The sequence below is a fragment of the Phascolarctos cinereus genome, unplaced genomic scaffold (genome assembly GCF_003287225.1).
Source record: "Phascolarctos cinereus isolate Bilbo 61053 unplaced genomic scaffold, phaCin_HiC Scaffold_3;HRSCAF=262, whole genome shotgun sequence".
Taxonomy (NCBI): domain Eukaryota; kingdom Metazoa; phylum Chordata; class Mammalia; order Diprotodontia; family Phascolarctidae; genus Phascolarctos; species Phascolarctos cinereus.
In genome coordinates, this window is record NW_027555736.1 from 247559821 (window position 1) to 247583878 (window position 24058).

General features: G+C 35.9%; 1 protein-coding gene across 17 annotated transcripts in view; it reads left to right on the forward strand.

Annotated features, from left to right (window-relative positions):
* Positions 1-24058, forward strand: part of GPHN (gephyrin) — a 789636-nt gene that overhangs the window by 111205 nt on the left and 654373 nt on the right. The window contains exon 2 of one of the 17 annotated variants that reach the window (XM_078151539.1): positions 22086-22199. The exons of the other annotated variants lie outside the window; for them this stretch is intronic. The gene's annotated coding sequence lies outside the window, so the exon portion shown is untranslated. The remainder of the gene's footprint in view (positions 1-22085; positions 22200-24058) is intronic. 17 annotated transcript variants of the gene reach the window in all.

Here is a 24058-nt window from a genome sequence, read left to right on the forward strand (position 1 = left end):
TGAAAATGGAAAGCAGTATATGCAATTAGAATGTGCCTAATGATATCAGGCAGCCAGAAACTGAATATGCCCTCCCAAGCAGTCAACAAATATTTATGATTTGTTAATCTGTACAGGATGATGCTTAGTGGTGTGAGGAATCTACAAATAGTGAGTTTACAATCTAATTGGCATGATGACATATAAAAATGAAAAGGTAAATAATTACTTGCATTTGTATGATACTTTTAATCTTTACCATGACCCACATGTACAAAAAATATTTATAACAGCTCTTTTTGTGGTGGCAAAGAATTGGAAATTGAGGAGATGCCCATCAGTTGGGGAATGGCTGAACAAGTTGTGGTATATGAATGTAATGGAATACTATTGTGCTATAAGAAATGATGAGCAGGCAGACTTCAGAAAAACCTGGGAAGACTTATATGAACTGATGTTGAGGGAAGTGAGCAGAACCAGGAAAACATTGTACACAATAATAGCCACGTTGTGTGATAACTAACTTTGATAGACTTTTGCACTGCTAAGAAGAGATAAGTCTAAGAAGTCTAAGACAACTCTAAAAGACTCATGATAGGAAATGCTAATCCACATCCAGAAAAAGAACTGTGGAGTCTGAATGCAGATTAAAGCGTATTATTTGTGCTCTCTCTCTCTTGTTTCTTCCCATTGGTTCTGACTCTTCTTTACAACATGACTAATTTGAAAATAGGTTTAATATGAATGTGTATGTAAAGCCTATATCAAATTGCATGCTGTCTTGTGGTGGAGGGAGGAGAGGGATGAGGAGAAAACTTGGAATTTAAAATCTTATGGAAGTGAATGTTGAAAACAAAACTAGAAGAAATTAATTAATAAAAAAATCTTTATCATGAACTTAAAAAAATTCATTTTATTTTGATAATTTTATTTGTATTTCACCCTCATTTCCAAATATATTCCTTATCCTCTTTCTCACTCAGAAGTTGTCTCTTAAAATCAAGATGAAAAAAGAAAGAGAAAAAAGCAATTTAGTAAAACTAGCCAATGTATTGACCATATCTGATGGTTTGGGCAATATTTCATTACTATACTTCCCAACTCTACAATGCTAGGAGAGGGGCACATTTTTATTTTTCTTTTTTTAAAATTTTTAAATAATTAATTTATTTTTAGTTTTTAACATTCACTTTTATAAGATTTTGAGTTTTAAATTTTCTGCCCCTCCTTCTCCTCCTCCCTCTCCAAGATGACGTGCAATCTGATATAGGCTTTGCTTGTACATTCATATTAAGCGTTATGAAGCAATAATACAAAACAGTAAAAGAAAAGGAGAGCAAATAGTATGCTTTCATATGCATTCAGACTCCGTGGTTCTTTCTCTGGATATGGATAGCATTTTTCATCATGAGTCTTTTGGAGTTGTCTTAGATCTTTGCATTGCTGAGAAAAGCCAAGTCTGTCAAAGCCAGTCATCACACAGTGTGGCTGTTACTATGTATGATGTTCTCTTGGTTCTGCTTACTTCACTCAGCATCAGTTCATATATATGTATCTCTAGGTTTTTCTGAAGTCCACCTGCTCATCATTTCTTATAGCACAATGGTATTCCATTACATTCCTATACCACAGCTTGTTCAGCGATGCCCCAGTTGATGGGCATCCCCTCAATTTCCAGTTCTTTGCCACCACAGAAAGAGCTGCTACAAATATTTTTGTACATGTGGGTCCTTTTCCCATTTTTATGACCCCTTTGGAATACAGACCTAGAAGTGGTATTGCTGGGTCAAAGGGCATGCACAATTTTATAGCCCTTTGGGCATAGTTCCAGTTTGCACTCCAGAATGGTTGGATCAGTTTACAACTCCACCAACAATGCAGTGGTGTTCCAATTTTCCCACATCTTCTCCAGCATTTCCTTTGTGTCTCTTTGTAGATTAATTTTCCCACCCAGAAGTTCTCCCTTACAATCAAGATGGAAAAAGAAAGATTAAAAAAGCAATTTAGCAAAATTAATGAATGCATTGACCATAACTGATAGTTTATGCAATATTTCATTTCCATAGTTCCCAACTCTACGATGCTAGGAGAGAGGTACATTTTTTTTTATCTCTTCTTGAGGACCAAAATTGATCATTATAATGATACAACATCCTTTTTTGTTTGTTTTTTTTCTATTTATGCTGTTGTATTTATTGTGTATATTGTTTTATTGGTTTTGCTTATTTTACTCTGTCAGTTCACGTAACTTCCCATTCTTTTCTTTATTTTTCATGTTCATCCTTAGGGCCAGATACATTTTATTTATCTTCTCGTAGGACAGGTTGATCGCCATTCCACAACCGTTGTGTATCTACTTTGTTTTCATTTTATGGCTTTCACAAAAAGTGCTGCTGCAATGAATATCTTGGTGTTTTGTAGGACTTTACTTTCTATCTTAAACTTGCTTGAGTCATATGTGTAGCAGAGGAACCTCTAGGTCCTAAAAGATATGAACATTTTTGTCATATTAAAAACATTCCAAATTGCTTTCCAGAATAGTTGTATCAATTTTTACTTCCACTAACAATGTATTAGTTTGCCATCTCATAGTCCCTCTGATACTTGACTGTTGTCATCTTTTGTGATCTTGATTAATTTATTGGGTGCGACATGATGCCTTGTACTTGTTTTGATTTGTATTACTTTTATTATTAGTGATTTGGAGCAGTCTTTTACAGGACTGTTAATAATTTGCAGTTCTTCTTTTTGAGAACTGTTAGGTGTCATAGTGGATAGAGTGCCAGACTTGGATTCCAGAGGACCTGAGTTTGAATTCCCCATCCATAGCTATGTCATTCAGGGCAAGTTAGTTAACTCTCTGAGCCTTAGTTTCTTCTTCTATAAAACAGGTATAGTAATAGCACCTATCTCCTAGGGTTTTTGCAGAGATCAAATGCTAGTCTTAAAGTGACATATAAAAAAAAAGAATGAAAAAAGGGGCAGCTAGGTGGCACAGTGGATAGAGTAGTGGCCCTGGAGTCAGGAGGACCTGAGTTCCAATGTGGCCTCAGACATGTAACACTTACTAGCTGTGTGACCCAGGGAAAGTCACTTAACCCCATTTCCTAAGCCCCCCCCCAAAGTGACACATAAATGCCAGTTATCATCATCATGTTATTACTACTAGCTTGTGAGGTAGGTGGTGTGAATATTATTATCTTTATTTTTCAGATGAAGAAATCCAGGTTAGAAATACAGTGTTAGATGGGTTAGATGAGCCCTAATGGTGTCACCTGTTTAGATTGTAAGGCAGGATCCTGGAGAGGTGGCATGTAAGTGCATAAGGAGGATTTTATTATTCTTTTTAGATAATAGTCCCAGGATCCTAGATAATACTTCTCACGCATCATGGTTGAAAACATCTCTGCCACGCTTGTGCGGTGAGACATAAGGATGACATAATGTATGCCCATGCTGTGCTAGGGCTTGATGATAGTGCTAAAGTGAATCTGTACTAGAACCCCTGTTAGTGTGTTCTCCTGCCCGACAAATGGTGTTAGCTGTGTGTTCGCCTGTGAAACAGGTGGAACCTTAGAATTGCTTTGACTTATATTTATCAAATTCTTAAAGATTTGGAACATTTTTAAATATTGTAATAGATAGCCTGGGTTTCTTTCCTTGAGAACTGCCCATCATATCCTTAGACTATGTATCGATTGGGTCATGAGTCTTATGAATGAAAAATGAGACCTTAATCAGAGAAGTTTGCTGCAAAGATTTTTCCCCTAGTTAAGCTATTTCTCTTCTCACTTTAGCTATATTAGATTTCTTTGTGCAAAAACTTTTAAGTTTATGTAATACTTATGATATGATGCTATGATATGACACGATATGATATATAGGATTGCGTAATCCTTTCCATAGGCCTGAAAGGTATTTTCTTGTTTCTCCATTTTTAAAAGTGATTTGACCTTTTATATCTAGGTTGTATATGTATTTGGAGCTTATCTTGGTAGAAGATACCAGTTATTGGTCTAAGCCTAATTTCTACTATATTGCAACCCAGTTTTTTCCATCAATTTTTATCAAATGGCGAGTTGTTACCCAAATAACTGGACTCTGTGGTTTGTCAAACACTGGGCTGCTAGGTTTTCTTCTGTATACTACTCTTCTTTAGTATAATTTGAGATTTTTTTTTTAATAGCTAGGTCGTCTTTCTTTCCACTTTTTTCATTATTTCTCTTTAGATTCTTGTTATATAGTTTCTACTTCCCCAGTAGTAGGGATTTACATGCGTGTTTGCTGCCATATCTGGCTCTGCCATTTCTTCTCATTTCACTCAGTATGAATTCATACAAATGTTCCTGAGTTTCTCTGAATCCATCTTGTTCATTATTTCTTATAGCACAGCAATATTCCACGATATTCATATTTCCTAATTTTTTTAGCCATAGTTGATGGACAACCACTTTGTTTCCAGCTGTTTTACTACAACAAAAAGTTGTGACTTAAGTAATTTTTTTACATATTAGTCCCTTCGTTGTTAAAATATTTCTACTTCTATGTGTAGAAATCTTAAATGTATAAAATAATTTTTTTTGTATTCACACAGGCCAATGGAAAAAAGTATTTTGTATCTTTTTTCTGGGCAGGGGTGAAAAGGAATTTATTCTTCTAATAGTATTCCTCTAACTGAGGAGAAGGAAGGGAAAAAACACCGACACCTTATATTGGCTAGTCAGTTTAGAGTGGATAAGAAAATAAAGAAATGAATTTGTGGTGAACTGCCTAGGATAGCCAAGGATCCTTAAAGCCAAATAGCAAATGGTAAAAAGAGAATTTACAACATTTGTCATTCGTGGGTCAAATAAATCAGTAACCTCTTTATTATCAGGTGCCCCATAAACCCTTATTTGATTCAAGGAGGCTGTCAGAGCCCTCAGAGGAGTCATTGTGTTTAGAGAGGATTTGATTCATGGACAAGTCATCTCAAGCATGTAGAGCTTTAGTATTGTACCTTGAACTTGGCTAGATAGAAAATCTTCCATGACCTTAATTATACAGGAGTTTCTTTTCTACTCGTAAATCATCTTGTCTTAGCTGTATCATGTCACTATCATAAGAAGACAAAATTTTATTTTTGTTGTTAATTTTTCTTTTGTATTGAGTGTTAATACCTAGTCTGAATACCAAAAAGTAGAGAGTCTCATCTAGAAAAAAATTTATGAAACTTCTTGTCCTGGATCAGGCTATGATCAGCAGAATAAAGGTATCAAGATTAATCATAGTAATAATTTTTAAAAGCACAGGTAGTAATGGGACTAAAATATCTCAAGAACTAATAATAGCATAGTATCTGAGCTATAGTAGGTGCTTAATAAATACTTATTGACTGACTAAAGGAGACTTGTATATAAAAACTAGGTACAGTGAATTTTAAGGACTAGATGGTAATGATTGCTGTACCGTGAAGGTTATTAACATGATAACATGTGGGGGAAAAAAAGATTAACACATAATACTGAAGACTAAAAGCATTGTTTAGAAACTATTAAAGAAACCACCTAGTCCCTTTGGGTGAGATCTTTGCCATTTGTTTTTGTCTACTTTCAGGTGATGTTTTCACCATTTTCCATTGCCCAAAATGGAATTTGTTGTGATATGTCTTTATCCATTAGATTAGTTATTATAATCCTTTCTCTTTGATACAGTCTTTATCACAGTGAGATAACCCATTGCCACATTCCTCATGTTTTTCCATGATGCGTTAGACTTATGACTTCTCTAAAATCTTGTGTTTTCTAAAAGAGCAGTGGTTTTTCAATCTATAAAACTCTTTAAATTTTTTTATGATCCATGTTCCTGCCATTTACATTTTTTTTTAAAGCACAGAGATAGTTGTATTTCTGTGAAAGAATTGTGCTACTCTGTACTTAGTAATTTGAAGGAAAAAGCTATCAAGATTATATTGGTTGAAAGGAAAATATCTACTGTTCACTACTTTTTTTTTTTGTGGAATCCCTGGCAAATTGCTATGGAAACACATAGAACAACTGAAAAAAATAGTCATATGATATCTGTTCCCTAGTTTTATACAGACCTTTACTTGTTTTGCATATATAACTCAAAGTAGTTTTAATTTAGTGCTTTAAAATTAACACATAGATTCAACAAATCTTTGTTGCTGTTATGAACACCAAGGTGAACTGACAGGCTCTTACAAAAAGCCCTCAGGTTTGAAGCAAGGAGGATATGTGACAGTGTTTTCTGAGGAAAGTCTTTATCTGTGATTTCTATATCTTCTCACTCTGACAAAGCCCAAGTATTTATGTTGAATATGTAATACAAATTGAATTTATTTTGTTTTCATATTCCCTGTTGTTTATATTAATAGTTTCTTTTTTATGTGGGCATCCACACAAAACAGTTAGTTAGAAGCATGCTTTACATGTCAAATAAATAGACAGAAGTTATGATGAAATTATTATTTTGATTTCTTGAAATCATAATGGGACTGTTGCTCATATATTTCTTCTCTTTTTCATTAATTGTAATTCTTGCTATTACTAGGTTCTCCATATTAAAAAAAAAACAAGTTTTTTTTTAATCCTTAGGGAAGGTTATTTGTTTTGTTTTTCTATACTTTGAGGGTTTTTTAAAAAACTTTGTTATATTTTGAACGAGCCTGAAGAGTAAAGTTTGTATGAACAGCTTCAGTAGGATGAAAAACGATCTATTTCTAGAAAGTCTACAAAAGTGAGAAACGATTAATGGAATGTGTCTACATTAGCAAGTTTGAAAATTAGTAAGGCTGATAAAGATTACAATGACTTACATCTGGGCAAAATCCCAATATATTTAAAGATCCTTTTTAATACTTCCTGTTTAATCAAGTACAAAAATCTCTCATTGATTCTTAAGGGAAGGCATGTTTGGACAGAAAAAAAAAATTAATTTTTATGTTACAGAAACATTATATGATGGTCATTTAAGGATGTGAACAGTTTTTAGACTTTAAACTTCATTACCATTTGGTAATGAGTTGTATTGTCATCAGGGTTGCTGTGTACTAACAGTACTTGAAAAGAGAAGCATAATTCTCACCGGATTTCTGTTCTAACTTAATATGAAGAAAATTACTTGTTTTTACCAAATGGAATGAAAGAATTGGTAATTTTTTAAAAAGATTCTTTCCATAATAATAATAGCTGACATAGTAGCCTGTTAAGGCTTGCTCAGTACTTTTACGTAAGTTATCTCATGTGATACTCCCCCAAACCCTATAGTAGGTAACCATTATTGCCATTTACATTTTGATTTTTAAAAATATTTGGTTTTTGGGTTTTTTTTGTTACTTTCTAATAACCCACCCATCCCTGCAACTAAATGGTTTAGTAAATAGAAGGTTGGACTTAAAGTGAGGAAGACCTGAGTTCAAATCTTCTCTCAGTTATTAGCCCTGTGACCTGAGGTAGTCACATGCTCTCAGCCTCAGTTCCTTCATCCTTCTCCTTTCTTGTCCCCCCTTCCATTATTATAATTTTTATTGTTGTTATTATTATTATTATTCAGAACCTCTCCCCCCAGTCCCAAAAGTAAACCTTATAGCAGCGAGATGGCACAGTGGACAGAACCTTGGACTTGGAGTCAAAAAGACCTGAGTTCATATATTAGCCTCAGACACTTACCAACGAACTTACAGTTAGTAAGTCACTTACCTTTTGTCACTTATCCTCAGTTTATTCATCTTCAAAATGAGGATAAATGAGAATATTTGTAAAGTGCTATGTTACTTCTAGCTCTATGGCAAAGAAGTTCAAAACAAGCTTTTGGCAATGTCTAATAGCATATACCTCATTCCATACCTTTGGGTAACCATTCCTCTTCCATGAGAAAAGGATATTTCATAACTACCATCCTGGTCCCCATAGCCGTCATTGAAAGAGTAGAATGTGACCTGGCAACTGCCTCAGCAGGTGCTATTATCTCCTGCCTCCTTGGCAGCCACAGCTACTGAAGACCCAGAAAAGAAAGTTGTTGCAACCAAAGGTTTTGACATTACCAGATGTTTCAACTTGAGGCGCAAATATAGTGTTATCAGTGGAAATGGCATTAGTGAAGCTCTGTTAGCATATTCTGTCACCATACCCTAGGAACTGCTGGGCATTTCAATGTGATGGGCAGCTGAAACCTCTTATTTGTTGTCTCCTCCTGTTAGAATGTGAGCTTCTTGAGAGCAATGACACTTTTCTTGTCTTAAGTTTACATTCATAACACTTAGAACAGTGCTTTGGACATAATAAGCACTTAGTAAATACTTTTTCATTTACTCACGATGATCTGGAGTCATTAGTACATTCACTAGAGTTCTGACACTTTTAAGTGTTGTTTTTATTTGTGTTCCTCTGCTTGTGGAGTGCTGGATCTGGAGTCAGGAAGACCTGTATTCAGATCCAATCTTAGACACTTGGTAATAACTATGTGATGCTGAGCAAGTCACTCAATCTCTGCCTGCCTCAGTTTTCTCATCTGTAAAATAGTGATAGTAATAGCATGTACCTCTCGGGTTTGTTGTGAAGTTAAAATGAGATAATATTTGTAAAATGCTCTTCAGTCCTTAAAGTGCTCTATAAATGCTCTCTACCTAGCTATTACTTCACTTTGGCTCAGCTCATAAAAGTCTAACCAGGTCCTTTATTTAAATTTGTTCAGCTATTGCTCCATCTGTTGACATCCTCTTTGTTTCCAGTTTTTTACTATCCCAAATGATAATATTCTTGAGGCACATTGAAGAACTCTTTACATACATTATTTAATTTGATCCTTACAACAACTCTGCAAGGTAGGTGCTATTATTATCCAGTTTTATAGATGAGGAAACTAAAGTTGATAGAAAGTTACATGACCCCAAGTTACATCTAGTAAAATGTCTGAGGCAGAATTCAACTCAGTTATTTTTGACTTTATATCCACCGCTCTATTTAGTACATCACCCAGCTGCCCCCATAATGTGCTGCTAAAAATATCTTGCTGTAACTGTAGGACATTTCCTTTGGTCTTTGACCTCCTTGTGGCATCTACCCCCAGTAATATCACTGATTTTAAGGATATGGACAGCTTTCTGAGGTGGTTAGATCAATTCGCAGTTCTCCCCACAGCTGATGGGTGGCACTATGGATAGAGTGCTGGGCATGAAGTTAGGAAAAACTTCAGTTCAAATCCAGCCTCAGACACTTAACTAGCTGTGTAACCTTGAGCAAGTCACTTAAACTCTGCCTTAATTTCCTTAACTGTAAAATGGGGATAATAATCATATCTCTTTCCTTGGTTTGTTATGAGGGTCAAGTAAAGTGCTTATAATAGCTCCTGCCACATAGTAGTATTTGCTTCTTTTCTCCTTCCTTCCAGCAATGCATCTGCTTTCCTGTAGAACACTGAGTCTTTTTCATATCATGTTTTGGGGCCAATTTGATGGTGTATGAGGTGAAACCAAGTCTATTTTAATTTGTATTTCTCATATTAATGATTTGGAGCATTTTTTCATATGGTCATTTATAGTTTGTCTTCTTTATTTGTTTGCATATTTATTTTAGTAAGATGGGTGACACTTAGAAGTTATCATGATCCTGTGTACTGCCTTTTTTCTCGTGGAGGGGGAGGGGGAGCCCATTCTTACTTAGTCCTTGTCACAAAAGCCTAGCCTTTTTCTACCCATTCCTCTCTCCCATTAGGGGCTAGTGATTTAATCCACCATACTCATAACTAATAGCTCACTTTTTGGGTTAAAGGAAATATGATGGCCTTCTTTAGTCCATGTGGTTACCTACTCTACTGTTTTATGGAGTTTGTATCAGATGAAAGTTATTTAGTGCAATTACAGTAGCTAAGAGCCCCTAGTTAGGGAAATTCCTAACGTTCATTCAAAGATTTGGCTCTCTGTCCTAGATCTAATTTTTGTATATCTCCATTTAAGCCCTGGATTCTTTATGTTTGAGGCATACTAGAAATATTTAATTAAAAGAAGTGAGCAGAGTATATTATGGAGTCTAATACTGAACACAGAGGGGAAATTGGTGAAAGAGAACAATTTTTTTCCCCATTTGGTTTCCCCTCAGTTCTTGAAGAGTTATGCGTAACTGGTCAGTTTTCTGTTCGAAGATACCTGTAGAAGCCCAGTGGTTCACTACATTCTTTCCCTTCTCTGTTATAGCTCCATTGTTCTTTGATTTTCTCCTATTGGTTTCTCCTTCTGGTTTCTCTTTCAGCCTTTATACCACAGGGGGTCTCCAGCTCAGTTCATTGAGTCCTTGGTAGGTCTGAGAAGGCCAGCCTTTCTCTCAAGCTATCCTCACAGACTATGTGTTTCTTTTGAAAACTCTTGGGTGTGACTCAAGTTTGCCTTTTGGCTCAGAGATTGAAATAGTTCAAAGGCCTATTCAGGGCTAAGAATCTTAGTCCTAGATAGGACTAAGAGGCTTGGCCTTCTATAATACTAATTCCAATGTCAGTAAGTTCTCAAGCCCCTAGACATTTTGAAAATAGTTTATATCCTTTTCCCACATATCTGTTAGGGAGACATTATGGTACTATTGAAAAAGTTCCATATTTGGAGTCATAAAATGGCTCCAAATCAGAGCTTTGCTACTTACTACTTCATATTGGGTAAAGAAACCAGTTAATTTCTCTAGGCCTTCATTTTCTCCTTATTTCTATTTGTAAAATTAGGGGGACAGAGTAAATTGCTTCTAAGATCCCTTCTAGCTCTGTTTTTAATTGTATTTTTGTATATAACTTTGTCAAAGATAGTTAATACAAAGATTAATTTTGTTTATGCAAAAAACTTTTAATTTTATGTAGTTAATATATATTTTGTCTTTTGTGATCTCTTTTATTCTTCTTTTTTTTTTGTCTTTAAAATTTCCCTGGAACCATAGATATGAAAGCTACGGAGTGACTGAGAGGTTGGTGGTGCCCTTGATAATAATAAGGTGATTAGGAAGAGGGAGAGGGTTTATGAATAATAGCACATTAATTTTGGATATTCTGAGTTTAAGACTCAGGACATATCATTCTAGATGTCCAGTTGGAGTTGTGAGATTCTCTACATGTGGGTTGTAATTAAATACATGAAAGCTGATGAGGTCATCCAGAGAAATAGTATAGAAGGAGAAGGATCAGAACAGTACCTTGGGAACCCCCCACTATTAGTTGGTATGACTTGGGTAAAGAACCAACAAAAGAAGCCTACCCCCAGATAGTAGGTGAACCAGTAGAGAGCAGTGTCACAAAAAGGGAAGTATGAAGGAGGAAAGGTGATCAGTGGTGTCAAAGGCTACAGAGAGTTCAAGAAGGATGAGGATGGAGAAAACCCATCAGATTTGACATTGAGATCTTTGTTAATTTTGGAGGGAGCAATCACAATTAAAAGATGAAATTAGAAGCCAGATTGTAGAGAATTAAAAGAGAGTGAGAGTGTAAAGACACCAATTGTGGGTGACTTTCTTGAGGAGTTTAGCCACAAAAAAAAAAAAGATATAGAAGGATAGTAGATGAGGATCAAGTTTTTTGAGAATGGGTAGAATGTAGTCTTGTTTATAGGTAGCAGCAAAGCAGCTAGTAGATAGGGAGAGATTAAAGACTAGTGAGACAGTGAGAATGATGGGACAGGTAATATCGTGATTTGCTTTGGCAAGGAAAGGGGCTACCTCTTCATGTGAGACAGCAGTGAAGGATAAAAAAGTGTTAGAAGGCATCTGAGTGATGTCAGAAGTGGAGGAAGGGACAAGAGGGAGCTCTTGGCAAATGACCTTTATTTTCTTAAGTTAAATATGGGGCAAGGTTCTCAACTGAGAGAGAACTGTGGGAGGCTTGAAGAGGGATAAAATGTTTGGAAAAGTTACTGTGGTGAGTGGGATAGTGAATCCCTAAACGTATAAAAGAATTTCCTTCCTCAATGAGGTCTCAGTTGAAATATGTAACGTACTCTAATGTGGGGCCAGGAGAACATTGTAAATAGCAACACCAGTATTGTAAGGATGATCCAACTATGAAATTCTTAGCTGCTCTGAGCAAAATAATGATCCAAGACAATTCCAAAGGACTAATGATGAAAAATGCTACCTCACACCTCTAGAGAGAGAACTGAGGAACTCTTGAGTGCAGATTGAAGCAATTTTTTTTAACTTTATTTTTCTTGCTTTTTATTTTTCTGAGGTGGCTAATATGAAAATATATTTTGCATGACTACACATGTATCATGTTGCTTGCCTTCACAATGGGCAGAGGACAGGCTGAAGGGAAGGAAAGAATTTGGAGCTCAAAATGCAAAAAAAAAATTAATGCTAAAAATAAAAATGTGCTTTTTTTAAAAAAGCATCATTTGTAGTGTACTCATCATGATTTCCCCAGCTTTTTTTTTTTTAATACACATGAATATGAATTAAGGTATTAGATAGTGGGAATCATTACAGGTTGGGAATAATCCAGTCCTGGGTTTTGTCCGTAACATGAAGAAAGCTTATTACTTTGTGGATTTATTTCATAGCCTGCCAGTTTGCTGAAATTATTAATTGCTTAGATATTTTTTTCATTGAATCTTTTGGATTCTCTAAGTGAACTGAAATATTGTTTGCAAATTGAGATAATTTTGCCTCCTCCTTGTCTTTACCTCAGTTTCTTTCTTATGCCATTACTATACCATGTTTAGAACTGCTATCAAGTAATGGGAGAAATATTGAATTTCTTTACTTAACTACTCATCATCTGGGAAAACTTTTAATACCTGTGTATTACATATAATACTATATCTTCATTTACATATATATATATATTTCCTTTATGTTAAGAAAAAGCCCTTCATTTCCTATGCTTTTTAACAATATTGTCATACATGTGTAGTTTTTTAAGCCTTGTCTATTGATACTGTCATGTAGTTTTTATTATTTTCATTATTAATATGCACAGTTGTTTACAGTTTTCATAATGTTAAATCATCTTTACATTCTTATGGTATAAATCCAACATGATCATAGCGAACATATTTTTGTTGTTTCTTTGCTAATATTTTATTTGGTATTTTTCCATCAGTGTTACTTAGTCATAGTGGAATATAGTTCTATCTTTCTGCTTTATCTCTTCCTAGTTTGGATATCAGGACCATATTTATCTTACGATGGCATTTGCTAAAGTGTCTTACTGGTTTCTTTTTGTGGATCATTTATATAATAGGGATTAAATGTTTAACAAAATTAACTTGTACATCTATATGTTCTCTCTCCCTTAAATTTTTTTTTTCAGTTTTCAGTTCCACATTCTTTCATTGCCCTTCTCACTCCCACCTGTTGAGATGGCAAGAAAAGTAAAGCCCATTACAAATATATGTAGTCATAAAATACAAATTCCCTTCTTGGGCTTGTAGGAAGGAAAGAAGGAAGGGGGAAAAAAAAGAAAGAAGAAAGGAAAAATATGCTTTCTTTTATGAGTCCGTTAATTCTCTATTTGGCATTGAATAACATGTTTCCTAATAATACTTTGGAATTGTGGTTCACCATTGTGTTGATCAGAGTTCCTAAGTTTTTCTTAGTTGATTATCTTTACAGTATTTTTGTTATTGTATAAATTATTCTCTTCATTCTGCTCGTTTCACACTATACCAGTTCATCCAAGTTTTGCTTAGTTTTTCTGAAACCATGCCCTTTATTATTTCTTATAGCACAGTACTATAGTATATACCATAACTTATTCAGCCAGTCCCCAATTGATGGGCATCCCCTCAATTTTCAATGCTTTGCTATCAAAAAAAGAGATGCAATAAATGATTTTGTATGTATAGGTCCTTTTCCTTTTTCTTTAATCTCTTTGGGGTATAGACCTAGCAGTACAATATTGAATAGTGATAGTGATAATGATCTTAGCTTAATTTCAAATCTTATTGGAAAATCTTTTAGCTTGTCTACTTTACAAATAACTGAAGACATTTTAACTGAAGACATTTTAAAAAATAAAATGTAATTAAAATAAATTGTACGATTTGGATAAAACTTGTAGCTAGTGCTTAGGCAGTGCATTAGTGTAGTAGAAAGAACTTTGGGTTGAAAATCAAAAGATTAAGAGTCATGTCTTGTATTTGTTTACTATGTGACCCTACACAAATCACTTTTTCTCTTTGGTCTCAGCTTCTTTATTCTTAAAATAGGGGAGCTGGACCAAAGGTTTTCTGGGGATCCTGCAACCCTGTTGAATAAATCTATAAAGGTTATATACTTGAATAGAAAGAAAAAGGATTATAGCCTTTTCCATATGGAATCATGTTATTTGATAATGCCTGCTTGCTTAAGCACAAGGTTTTGAGTAGTTTTCTCCATATTTCCTTGCTTATTAAAAATACTTTATTTTGGTGCCTCTGATCCTTTTTTACTTATTATCGTTTATATTTTTGTAACTTTTATCTTATGAGGAAATAAAGCAATAGCTGCATAAATGAGGATTATTAGATAGGAATTGCCCTGTATACATTTCTTGTTGTATGGGAGGGGAATGCCAATAGCAAGTAACATTTCAGCATTAGCATAGCAGTGAATGGGCATTTTGTGTGATGCAATGCATAGCTAAAGTAAAAATTATATTATAGTTGCATAATGTAGTAGATACAATTTTTTCTACTGGTTATTATTTCTCATACTCTGTTATTATTCTCATATTCTGGTACAGCTCATCTATAGTTAGATTAAAAATTAGGAAACTAAAAGTGAAATATTATAATTTAATAGGCAGGTTTTGCTTATCTCCTTAATTAGATTTTTTCCTTGGAGCAGTTAGGATGTATTTTTATATTGCCTATATTGAAAAAGTCACTAAACCCTTCTCTGTTGCCTCTTAAATGTGGAGGTGATCCTGGGTTCTTGACGTCTATAACAGTATAATAAGTAGGTCCTCCCAAGTCAGACAAGCTTCAAGTGGCATTGGGTGGGATGGCATTTATATCTGCCATCAGAGGACCAGCTTTGCTGAATTTGGAGAGGCCAGACCTCTCCGGTTCAGGCACCACTACATTCCTTTTTTTTTTTTTTAAACCCATAACAGTTCAAAAAGAGTGTACTAAGCTGTAGAGAGGGGTTGTGGTCTGCTTCAGGAGAGGGAGTACCCATGGCAATGAAATAATAGGCCAGTGAGGTATAAAAAGATAGGATTTTAACAGATGGAAATCCATTACTATGTAATCTCTGGTACCTAAGAGCTATTTCAGGGTAAATAATTAAATTGTGGTGACCTTTGCCACCAGTCTCTTCTTGCGTTCTTTTTTGTAAGTTTGTTTCCCTACTGCTATTTTAATACTAGTAAGATGATAAAGTTATTATTCAGAATGACATACTGTGTCCAAAAGGGCCTATGTCTCAGAGGGGGCACAAAGCTGCATACATAATTTTGATGAGTAGGAAGGTACTAACTGTAATCCTTTTGTTAAGATTGACCTGTCTTGCCCTATAACTGAACTCTCCTATATCTGTTGTTTCTCCCAATTAAAACATAAGCTCCATGAACATAGAAACTGCCTTACTTTGCTGTTTGTGTCCCTGGTCGAGTGCATAGGTATTCAGGGAAGACTAGTACCTCTGGTGCAAGAGCTGTTGAGCCCTTTTCACAGGGCTGTTTTCCACCTTTGGTGTCTACCTGCTACCCATCTCTCACCTGTGGCTCTAAGAAGCTGTAGCATGTGCAGTGGCGGTGGTCTGGTAGATGGGCTAAACCAGGTTGAGGGTAATCTAGTGGCCTCTAACTTGTTGGTGGATTAGGGGGGTATCTACCCCAAGCATGTGAAGACTTCCTCTGGTGGAATGGGCAGATGAGAACATTTTCTTTCTTCTTTCCCTCCCTTCCTGCCTCCCTCCCTCCTTCCCTCCCTCCCTCCCTCGGCAGTGGGGTTACGTGACTTGCCCAGGGTCACACAGCTAATAAGTGTTCATGTGTCTGAGGCCAGATTTGAACTCAGGCCACCTAGCTGCCCCGAGACCATTTTATTTCAATGGCCATGAAGGCAGCTGAAAGCGGGCACTTTGGAGTGCTCAGAGCTTGGTTAGACATCGAAGATGCCAAACTCATCCACTGTATTCCAAGCCATTGCCAGTCATCTTTACTTTTGTCTTGCTGCTGGGTTCTGGTGAGTTTAGAAGAGAGAGTGAGGCCAATGACTTCATGCAGCTGCTTCACTTAAATCCAGTTTATGCACGAGACAAAAGATACCACCAATACCATTTTACTTACCTCAGTCCTGTGGTGATAGGCAAATGACAAAGCAACAGGTACAGATACACTACAGATCTATAGTCTCAACCCTTCAAAGAGGCAGCCCAGGCCATAGGGTCGTCTTCTCACTGGACTGAAGCAACAGTGGGATTTGCCCATCCCTAGGTGTCTGAGCAGCCTTTTAAAGGAGTGCACTGCTCACTTCCTGGCATGAAGAAGGGGCTAGAAAAGGAGCCCTAAAAATTGTCTGCATTGCCTAACCTTATACTGGCTTGCTTAATATGGCAGATGGGATCCTACCCTGTGGTAGAAAACACACAAAAAATGTACAAAAAATTTTTTGAAGATGATTCCACTCACCATCAGTATGTGGAATGTGTACACACTTATGGACAACATGAAATCCAGTAGACCTGAAAGACAAACAACTTTTGTTGGGAGAGAACTCAGCAGGCGTCACATCCAAATAGCAGTCCTCAGTGAAACAAGGCTGGCAAATCAAGGCCAGCTTACCAAAGTCAGAGACAGATAACACGTTTTTCTGGAGTGGCCACAATGATAGGGAGCACTGTGAAGGTGGCAGAGGTTTCACAATCAAAATTAATCTAGTCAACAAGCTTCTATGCATCCCAAAAGGAGTGAACAATAGACTCATGACAAATTGCCAATTGCAGGAAAGTGCCATGCCACCATTATCAGTATGTGTGCTCCCACCATGACAAACCTTGATGAAGTCAAAGAAAAATTTTATGAAGACCTGGCGACCCTCATCATCAATATGCCAAAAGAAGACAAGCTTGTAATTCTAAGTTATTTTAATGCCATATTAGGCACAGACCATCAGACATGGCAGGGAGTCCTTGGGAGGAATGGAGGCCAATACAGCAACAGCAGTGATAACTTACTACTGAAGACTTGTGCATCTCATGACCTTTTTATCATCAAACTGTCTTTCATTTACCTAAACACAATAGAACTTCATGGATGCTCCATCACAGCAAACATTGACATTTAACAGACTGTCATTGTAAGGAGAAAAGACAGACAGGATATGAGAATGATGAAGGTGTATGGCACAGAGTGCTAGACCAATCATAGACTTATCCTCTCTAAGCTAAACATTGATATTCAACTAAAGCAGCGGCCCCAAGGCACAATGATTGCCAGGCAGTGTGAACAGATTAGAGTGCTTCTCCATGCATTAACAGTTCCTTGCTAACTTGTAGTGAAAGGAGAGCCAAGAAATGGTTAGCAACAGTGGAGAAAAAAAGGAGTGGGCAGCTTTTAGAGATTTGATGTACTGCACCACATTTATTCATCTGGGCCAGAACATTCACAACTATGAGTATTGGTTTGATGAAAATGGTGGGGAAATTTGGAAGCTGCCAAATGAAAAATGAGAACTCCACAGGGTTTGCTAATAGGATAGTTTGTCTCTAAAAAGGCAGTTTTAAACTCCATCAAAAGTAAAGTGCAAGTGAAGTTCAGAGACATGCAGATTCTTGGCTCAGTAAGAAGGCAGAAGAAATTCAGTTTTACACTGATAGTAACAACCCAAAGTACTTTTTATGATCCCCTGAAGGCTATTTATGGCCCAAAGACCTATGTTGTATCTCAGGTACTCAGTGCTGATGAAGCCCCATTGATTGGTGATAAAGACATGATCTTGGAGAGATGGTCTGAATACTTCCATAGTGTTCTCAATAGACCATCATCAACCAGTGCAGAAGCCCTTGACTGTGTACTTCAAGTTGAAGTCAGTTCCTCTTTAGCTGACCTTTCCAACTAAACAAAAGGTTTTGAATGCCATTAAGCCCTTCTCATATGGCAAAGTGCCTGGTGCTGATTCTCTTCCAGCTGAGATTTACAAGGCATACCTTGCTCATACAAAAGCTGACTGAAATCTTTTTGGTTATATGGCAAAAGGAGTTTTATCCCCTAGGAGTTCAAAGATGCTTCTCTTTTCCAAATGTGCATAAAGACTATTTGTGCCTGACCTATGGTAGAGCCTTCTGAGTTCATACTGGTCTGATCAGCCTCAGATGGATACGCTGTACCTCAATCCCACTGTAGTGATGTCATTTTTGTTCTCTTTGAACACAAAAGGCAACAACTAACCACTGTCCTTGGTGCCTAGCATGGTGCCTACTTAAACACATAATATTTAATATTTTTTTTGCTCACTCATTCATTCATTCATTTACATCAGAGCCACATAACTGTGGTATGTCTTACAGAGTATAGGCTGTAGAAATAATCTATCTCTTATTTAGAGATAGACTAGGAAGGTGACATGGTCAGACATTTAATTTAGGAAGATCACTTTGACAGCCGAATGGAGGATGACCTGGCATAGGGAGACACTTGTGGCAGGAAGAACAATAAAGGGGCTCTTCACAGTAGTCTAAGTGTGAGGTTATGAGGGCCTGCACCAGGATGGTAGCAGTGTCAGAGGAGAAAAGGGGATGTGTCCGAGATATGTTGTGAAGATAAAATCTATAGACTTTGGCAGCAGATTGTGTATGGGGAAGTTAGAGAGAGTGAGGAGTCAAAGGTGACACATAGGTTGTGAGCCTGGGGGACTAGAAAGATGTTGGTACCCTACATAGTAATAATTCAGTTTGGAAGTGGGGAAGGGTTGAAGAAAGATGAATTAAATTGTGGACATGTTGAGTTTAAAATGAGTGAGAAGAAGAGAATGGGAGAATTGGAAACTCCCATTGAAAGGCCTCAGTTTTTTTGGTAAAATAAGAGGTAAGGTCCTTAGATGAGAGAGGATTAGGGGGAGGTCTGACAGGGTTGAAGAGTTAAGTGAAGATTTGGATTTTGATGAGTGAGATAGGAATCAATTAGGGAAGAATAAAAGTAATGCCTTATTTTCTTGTCAGTGAAGGCCTTAGTTGCTTTTGGATCGTATTAATTTGTAATGAACCTAGTCATGAAGATTGTAAGACTTTGTTCATCAGGGTTCAGCACTTTATGGAAGTAATCCCAAAGAGATGACTGTTAATAGGATGAAGGGGAAAGATCATCTTTATATTTGTGATAAAGCCCTCCAAAGACACCCTTACATTCATAATGATTTACAAGAGACCAGGCAGTTTTTTAAGTGCTTTCACAAAAACAATTATGCTGAGGTTGGTGGTGCCTTTTACAGAAATAGGGAAATTCAGAAAAATGGTAATGAGTTCTCTTTTTTTGTTCTCTTTTGACCTTGTTAAGGTTGTTAAATATGATTTCTTTGTTTCCTCCCATAAGGCGTGACATAGCTTGGTAGCACCTTAAATATTTGTTGAATGATTAATTTGAAAATTTTTATTCACTTCATTACTATAACTTCAAAATCATGGCCATTGTTTATGTCAACTTTGATTAGTGAGTTGATTTTTCCCCTCAGCAGGAAGTAAGAATAAGTGACATAGTTAAGAGATGAATTTTCTTACCCTGCCAAAGAGTGTGAAAGTGTGAAAACTTCTGCCATTAGTTTTATCTGTGAATTTTGTTGCAAATCGAGCTAGAATTCAATAAATTTACTTTGCATCTTGCCTCACATTTAGGAGCCTTATCACGTTGAAGGAAAAACAAATGAAAAAGTAAAACAGGAATTCACAATTTTGCCATAGACCCAACATCATATCAAAACCCAAATTACATTTCCCAGGAATCTGTAGAAGAGAAGTAGTCTCAGAGGATTTAAACCTCTGGGAAGGGTTTAAAGAGTACATCTAACCAGTGTAATCCTTCAGCCATATGCAAATCAGGGAGAAACTTTGCTAGCTAGTATGCCATCCTGTCTGAAATATAACCCTTCCCCTTTCCATTTCTTGAACTATGCATAGGCAGTAGTGCTTATTATAGGTGGCAAGTAAGAAGTTTCTAGGAGCCCTCAGACTGAGTAATGCTTTTTGGTCCTGCAGACACATTCTCTTTAAGTTGTTGTGATAGCAAAACATGTATGAACAAGGTTTGATTAAATTACTAGATGCCCTGATTATCTTGCATTTAAGATTTGTAAAACCCTGAGTTAAATGAATATTGATTTAATATATCTGAGAAGTTGGAAGGCAGCATGTTAAGGTATAATGTATATTTCTTCATGTTTACATATTTTATGCACTTGTAACATCTAGTAAATCCCTCATATTAAGAGTCAGACCACCATGGAAGGCAATTATGTGCCTGGTACCCTGGTCAAATCAATCCAAAGGCAACACTGGAAAAGCTGACTTTGGAAAGTATGAGCCATGACTTAGTGACCCTCATAATTCTGCCCAGTAATGCCTTAGAATTTTGTGGGGGTTTGTATTATATATCTGCTTCTTATTTGAGGACAAATGGAGGAGTCATGGAGGAGTCCTAGAAAGGGATTACAGGAAAGCAAACTGATAAAAATATATTTTGTTTGAATAACATTTTGTAATAAAATTAAAATTTTTCATTGCAGAATAATGTATTTGATCATGTATGGTTATAAAACTTCTCTTCCAAGATGACAGACATAAAAAAATTATGTCAGATGCTACTGTCTTGCTAGATTTTCAGTTTTTTTGGAGGACATTGAGTTCTTCAGTACTGATGTGATGAAGTTTGCTTTAAATGATTAGCTCTTTTATCATGCTGGATTTAACTATTTTTGATTTCAGTGTAATAGAGAAATTGTGTCCCTGATCAATCTTTCTCAAAGTAACTGATCACTTTTCTCAAAAACACTTTGTTTGCTAGAAGAAAGATAAAGGGAAGGAATAAGAGAAGAGGCTTTATTGCTTGAAGGAACATAAATGGAAATTGATATATCTCTATTGTTAGTATCTAAGGTTGTGCCTGGATTTTTTTTTTTGCTGCTAAACAGTTTATTCTTTTGACTAGTATATAAAACCATAAGGTGTTAATATAATTTAAAACTTGTATATAAATACTGTAATAGGTTGGAAATTTTCCTGTTTTTTTTTAAATATATATCTCCATATTGTACACATATACTTTGCTGCTCTCTAGAATGGCTGTGTTGAATTTTTTGTTATAGACCAGGCAAAAAATAGACAAATATGTAACACTTGACAAGTCTAGGAAAAATTTGAGGAATAACTATCTTATTTTTAAAAAAACAATATAAGCTGTTACTTTTTAAACTTTAAACAGTATGGCGAAATACAATGGATGCTTCAAGTTCAACATCCCAGCTGGCCCAGTAGCATCTTTACTTTCATAAAGATCCAAGTAACACTCTATACTTAATACTTTAGCTCTTTAGCCATCCAGTAGTTCTAGTTTAACTGATAGATTCTTAGTATCTTCTGTGTTGCAAATAATTTTTGATAACATTTTATTTTTTATGTCATATAACCTCTAAATACTTAGAATTTAATATTCATGCAGAGCCTTAGTTTGCCACATCCTTTATTAGTAGGTAATTTTCCAAAATTTTGAAAGGTGTATTTTTTTCTGTCAACTTTCTTGGTGCTACTTTTATGTTGTTATATAAGCTATTTACACTAAATGACCAACTAACCAGTGAAACTTCTTGGAGTTAAAGACATTATCTTCATTTTTTTATCAAGCCCTAAAACCTGGCCCAAGAAAAATGGAGCTTATATAATTTTAATTGGAATTTCCAACAAAGTTTGAGGTAGCTGTTTCTTGAGGAATGTGGAGTAAATTCTTATTTCCAGTATACTTTATTTAGGTACTTTGTAAATTTGTAGACATATTTTTTCCCAGTGAGTAAATTGTTTCTTGGGTTTAAGCTGGCTACTGTGATATAAACTCTTTCAGGAGTAACAAGGGGATAGGGTGAAAAATATTGAGCACCAAATCAGGGTCACTTATAGGGTCATGTGGATCATATGGGGCAGGTGACCATTTATCTGCTCCCTATGTTTTAGCTGCCAGGAGGAAGCCTGCCATGGTTTTTGGTGTCTCTGGATCCCCCACCATATCATCCTGCTCTGGTGGCTCTCAGCAGCAGCCAACAAACAACTACTGAAAATGCAAGGCAGGTAAGTTTTCTCAAATTGCCCATATGGCTGCAGTTATATGTATGGTGACCATGTGTCCCAAATTTTCAGAGGCATTTCCAGTTTCAAATATTCTCTTCTGTTATCTCCCTAAACTATAAAAATGTCCCCCAAATTCTAATATTTCAGCAAATAGCAAGTAAGTGAAGAATTGAATTGGTAAGCACTATCACCAAAAGAAAATAATGAGTAAATGAATGATAAAGCATTTATTCAGTGCTGCTTTGTTCTAGGCACTGTATTAAGTACTGGGAACACAAACAACAAGCAAGGAAGATGGACTCTACCTTCAGAGAACTTAGATTCCAGTGGGGGCAAATAACATATGAAGAGAAGCTAGAAAGTGGGAGGGAATATGGGGAGCATGGCAAGAGTGTGTGGTTTGAAATGAGCTGAGAAGTGACATGGAGACCTGTTTTCAGACAAAATAAAGCAAAAGCTCACATATCAGAGCCCAAAAGTCTAGGGACAGAGTCTAAATTCTGGTGGGAACAGGATGAGGAGGATAGCCAACGTGTAGGTGACATGACTGGGGCCAGGGTGAGGGTGGGGGAAGAAGTGGAAGAGTGAAAATATGTGCATATTAGTCCACTCTGTGTTTATCTATAGTTACGTATCCAAATAGTAGAGGACGTGGTGTAGTTCGTGGTGGTGACAGCTTTGGGGCATGATATTTCCAATAGTAAAATCCACAAACATTTCTCTGTTCATGACAGTTACAATTGGTAGCAAGGCAAAATTGATGGACCACATCATGAGATATTAAGGTGAATAGTTTTCAAATGCTAATGATTTTGTAGTTAGAAGTTACTTGGAGTTTGTTTCATGTGTCCCAATTTTTGATTTGGTAATGTGTGGCCACTATACCTATATGATACTCTGATACTCTAAAAGAATAATTGGAAGTATTTTCATACCCCCCAAAGTGGTATCCCCCTGAATTATGGAATTATGGATTTTAAAGGATGCTAAATCCCTATCTAAAGTTTCATTTCCATTTAAAATGTTTCTGACAAGTGACCATCCGAACTCTGAAGACCTCAAATGTTAATTAACTAAGTGCCTTTTGAGGATACCTATTTTATTTTGGGTCTGTTTTAAACATTAGGAAGTTTTACTTTATACCAGCTGAAGTCTGCCTTCCTGTAACTTCCACTTATTGGTCCTAACTCTGTCTTCCAGGGCCAAGTGCAACAAATCTAATTATTCTTCTATTTACTACCCTGACTAAAATATTTTAACAGTTCAATGCTAATGAAATTTTTTTTCAAATAAGGATAAAATCTGATGGATTTTAAATGACCTAAACCACACTTAAATTGTAAAAAATATACTACATTAATATTGTTCTAGCAAAATCTTGAATAATTGTTCAGTTGATCAGTTTCAAGATTTTAAAGTAAGAATAAGAATTTTTAAAATCATAATTTGGTAGTCTCTTCTGGACTAAAGAGTAAATAACAGAATCTTTCATCATCTTTTCTTGAAAAGTAATTCATTATGTTTTTTTTTTTTTATATAAAATTTTCTGCATAAAATCATCAAGCAATTAAATTTAAGTTATATTAATCTTGTAAAAGTATATAGATAAAGCAGTCTAAACCTAGGCCTCCTGGTTTGGTTGTCTATATTTAAAGAGTTTTTCCTTAGCCTCCGTTAGTTTGCATTTTTCATTATTTCAAAAAGTTCCAGAAGTACTAACAGACTGAATTGTCAATACTATAGTGTTTTACATAGACCTTCAAATCGGCAAATTTTTGTGCCAAGCCATTGTCCTTTAGAAGGTAAATAGTATCCCTTGTTCTTTTAATTAAAAGGCTAGATGTACGGCTATCCATGGA